Raw genomic sequence first — 5,033 nt, forward strand, 5'->3', positions numbered from 1 at the left:
GGGGTGGTTTTGTTGCAGCGCGCTAGCAGGATACAGGAAGGTGGTGTTTTTTTAAAAATCGTTTACAAGTTACTTATTTTTTTAAAAAAAGGACTGGACTAGCTGGAGTCATGAATAATATTGCCATTTCTTGTTTTGGAGAGGATCCTATTCTTTTCCTATTCTATTCTATTCCATTCCATTCCATTCCCATTTTTGCTCAACTACTCCGCTCAACTACTTTACTTATGTGACAGTTTTCCATTAGTATATTTTTACAAGGAGCAGTTAGTTTACCTCCTGAAAACTTTTCCATGAAAATAAACTGGACAGTTTCTTGTTCTGTCGGGAAGTGGGTTAATCCATGATCTTTCTTAATTGGCTAAAAATAAATAAATAAAAATACTTGAACAGTGTAGTTGGGTATAAGTGAAGAGGCAGTTCATCATCTCCACCTCAGAGAACAAATCAATAAATCAATTTCCCAAAGAAGCTAATTGTACTGAATTATAATAATTCAATAATTCAAGTTGTATTAATATTCAAGAAAACGAATACAGAAACCTAATACAAAAATTCATTTTAAAAAGTAAAAAAAGTTTTAAACGTGCAGAAAAGTTTCCTCTCAAAAAAAGAAAGATGAAACTTTTCCAACCCCAGCAAGTATGTTAATCATTAACTTTAAATTCATCATTGTCTCTTAAAATACAACCAAATACATCTTCATTCCATACCTCACCCCATTTTCTACAGATGCATCTCTAAATCCTCAGTTGTCCTTATTGACTAGCAAAACTCCAGAAAAAGTTAATACACTCAATTAACAACTTAAGTATTTAGTCACCCTTTCTATTTAAAGAAAATCCCCTTAATTCCTTTCTTAATCAAAACCTAATCTCAATTAACAATTAAACATTGTAAAAAAAATAAAAACTTAAACATTACCAGAATTAATAACCACTTGTTTATAAACCAAAAGTCCTAACATAGATATTACAAACTAATTGGTTATATCCAATTAAACATTTCCAAAAAGAATTAAGCAGTCAAAACAACCAATAAACTTCAACAAAGATAACAATCTTTTATTTAACCAGAATCAAATAAATCAATTTTACATTTTTATTTTTATTTTCATCACTGAGAGCCTTAGGGCCCATAAACAAATTTTCTAACATCTACTTTCTTCTATTATCCTCATCTCTTCTTCCAAAATTCTTGTCATCTTTATCAAAGACTATTTGTTATTACAACACAGTAACTCCAGTAGAACTCTTATACAGGCAATCCTGAACTTACACCAGTTTATTTAGTGACCGTTTGAAGATACAGCGGCATTGAAAAAAGTGACTTATGACCGGTTTTCACCCTTATGACCGTTCCAGCTTCCCCATGGTCATGTGATCAAAATTCAGATGCTTGGCAACTGGCTCCTATTTATGACAGTTGGAATGTCCCAGTGTCATATCGTTATTTTTTGTGACTTTCTAACAAGTAAAGCCAATGAGGAAGCCAGTCTCACTTAACAACTGTGTTACTAACTTAACACCTGCAATAATTCACTTAACAACGGTGGCAAGAAAGATCGTCAAATGGGGCAAAACTCACTTTACCGATGTCTCGCTTAGCCGCAGAAATGTTCGGCTCCATTGAAGTCATAAGTCGAGAACTACCTGTATTCCAAATTAAACAAGTAATCCACATCACCTATTTTGACGCATTATTTGCATATCCTTTTTAGTTTGTAAAAATCATCCAATTCCATTTGTAAATCTGGTGCTTCCATCTCTCCTTTGTGGGTTATAATTTTTAAGTACAATAAAAACCCATTTCAGTTTCAAAGAGTCTTGTTCCTCTTTTGGATACCAATAGTTGAAACTACTTTTATTGGCTGGGAATAATGACATTGTGGGGGCCAAGAGAGAGAATTAATCTAGGGGCCTATTTGTTATCTTAAAAGAAAAGAAAAGATAGCTGGGAATCTAGCTTGTTGAAGAATATCCTAATTGCAATATAGACATAGAGTATTTACTTGTGATCCAGAAGCTGATTGATATGACCAAAAACAGAATATCACTGGGCAGCAAGAGAATTCTTTTATTTGTTCTCCAGACAGGGTGGTCTTTTAATAATATTGATTAATAATTACGGATGTTAAGATCCAATCCTTCTGAAGGGCATCGTACATTTAAAAGTTACACAGATGACTTGTGGGTGGCATTACTCATAGCATGTGACTCAATATGTAGCGTGCTTGTCATTTGCATCTATCTGTGTCAGGTGAGTAAATCACTGAGAATCTGGTGACTGGATCCAGTGAAACTATTTTTAGTTTATGCTTCAGAATCAAGCAGAACATGTATCATGCATTGATTGTTCACAGAGTTAATGAATAGAAGGCAAGCAGGGTTGGGTACAGAAATTCCATCCGATGACTTCATTATCTATATTCACCTTTTATACACTGCTCAAAAAAATAAAGGGAACACAAAAATAAGACATCCTAAATCTGAATGAATGAAATATTCTTATGAAATACTTTGTTCATTACATAGTTGAATGTGCTGACAGCAAAATCACACAAAAATTATCAATGGAAATCAAATTTAGCAACCCATGGAGGTCTGGATTTGGAGTTACACTCAAAATTAAAGTGGAAAAAAACACTACAGGCTGATCCAGCTTTGATGTAATGTCCTTAAAACAAGTCAAAATGAGGCTCAGTAGTATGTGTGGCCTCCACGTGCCTGTATGCCCTCCCTACAACACTTAGGCATGCTCCTGATGAGGTGGCGGATGGTCTCCTGAGGGATCTCCTCCTACACCTGGACTAAAGCATCCCCCAACTCCTGGACAGTCTGTGGTGCAACGTGACATTGGTGGATGGAGCGAGACACGATGTCCCAGATGTGCTCAATTGGATTTAGGTCTGGGGAACGGGCGGGCCAGTCCATGGCATCAATGCCTTCGTCTTACAGGAACTGCTGACACACTCCAGCCACATGAGGTCTAGCATTGTCTTGCATTAGGAGGAACCCAGGGACAACCGCACCAGCAAATGGTCTCACAAGGGGTCTGAGGATCTCATCTCGGTACCTAATGGCAGTCAGGCTACCTGTGGCAAGCACATGGAGGGCTGTGCGGCCCCCTAAAGAAATGCCACCCCAAACCATTACTGACCCACTGCCAAACCGGTCATGCTGGAGGATGTTGCAGGCAGCAGAATGTTCTCCATGGCGTCCCCAGACCCTGTCACGTCTGTCACATGTGCTCAGTGTGAACCTGCTTTCATCTGTGAAGAGCACAGGGCACCAGTGGCGAATTTGCCAATCTTGGTGTTCTCTGGCAAATGCCAAATGTCCTGCATGGTGTTGGGCTGTAAGCACAACCCCCACCTGTGGACGTCGGGCCCTCATACCACCCTCATGGAGTCTGTTTCTGACCGTTTGAGCAGCCACATGCACATTTGTGGCCCGCTGGAGGTCATTTTGCAGGGCTCTGGCAGTGCTCCTCCTGTCCCTCCTTGCACAAAGGCGGAGGTAGTGGTCCTGATGCTGGGTTGTTGCCCTCCTACGGCCTCCTCCATGTCTCCTGATGTACTGGCCTGTCTCCTGGTAGCGCCTCCATGCTCTGGACACTACACTGACAGACACAGCAAACCTTGCCACAGCTCGCATTGATGTGCCATCCTGGATGAACTGCACTACCTGAGCCACTTGTGTGGGTTGTAGACTCCGTCTCATGCTACCACTAGAGTGAAAGCACCGCCAGCATTCAAAAGTGACCAAACCATCAGCCAGAAAGCATAGGAACTGAGAAGTGGTCTGTGGTCACCACCTGCAGAACCACTCCTTTATTGGGGATGTCTTGCTAACCTCCTATGCTTTCCACCTGTGGTCTATTCCATTTGCACAACAGCATGTGAAATTGATTGTCAATCAGTGTTGCTACCTAAGTGGACAGTTTGATTTCACAGAAGTGTGATTGACTTGGAGTTACATTGTGTTGTTTAAGTGTTCCCTTTATTTTTTTTGAGCAGTGTATAAGACAAGCTATACAGGAATAGGCTTTGGTGGAATGGCCTTTGACCTTTAAAAAGCAAGGTCCCAAACCTTATATAAAGCCCTCTATGAACAAACTTATTTATTTGTATCCTTCTTCTTTCTGTTTTTCCCCACAATAACAATCCTGTGAGGTGAGTTGGGGAGGTCGCCCAGAGACAATTTTCATGGCTAAAATGGGACTAGAACTCACAGTCTCTGGCTTCTAGCCTGGTGCCTAGATCAAACTGACACTGAAAGGACAACAAAAAGTAAGTTACTGTAGTAACATCAGATGAAAGAGCATAATGACATCCCTGTGATTTATAATTATTCATTCTAAGCTCTAAAAAAGCCACTAGAGCATTGGCTACATGGGATCCCTCTATGCTGTCCATCTGTGCTTACAATGCATACACAACTTCCCTATACATTACAACATAGGAACAACAGCTCAAGGGCAAATATAGATCAATGGATGGTTTTAGAAAGAAGGAACAACAGCATCTCCCGGTACTAGAAAAGCTAGAAAACCAAACCCAAAAGGTGAGGGCAGGATCTCAGAGGCTTAGTAGAATCAGATAATTTGTCAATGATTGGATAACTCATCTTGTTTACAGAACACAACATTTTAGATGGTTACTATTATTACTGGGTTTTTTTTGCCAAGCAGAGCTAAGCATGTGATTGTGGAGTGGGGAGCAGGTGATGTTGCAGTGGATGTTGATGACCTAACCATTGTACTTTGGGGCTATATTTCGTAAACTTCCTACCTAAGATGGTAGTGTCACTGCAGGACACTTTGGAAGGAACAACTCTAAAGAGGATTTGCTGGTGTTTTAAGGGATTAGGTTTGTCCCAGCCTAGGATTCTCCTCTTCCTCTTCCTCCTCCTCTTCCTTAAGGCTGCTTTTGAAATGGGACCTTCTCCTCCTTCTCTGAGGAATTGTTTTCAGCTCCATCAGATGGTTATTGGCACAAGTGACAAGTCATCTCAGAGTTTGAAAAAGAGTCA

This window comes from Notechis scutatus, chromosome 1 (genome assembly GCF_049901735.1).
Source record: "Notechis scutatus isolate UNSWTSFEM ecotype Mainland chromosome 1, rNotScu1.2, whole genome shotgun sequence".
Classification (NCBI taxonomy): domain Eukaryota; kingdom Metazoa; phylum Chordata; class Lepidosauria; order Squamata; family Elapidae; genus Notechis; species Notechis scutatus.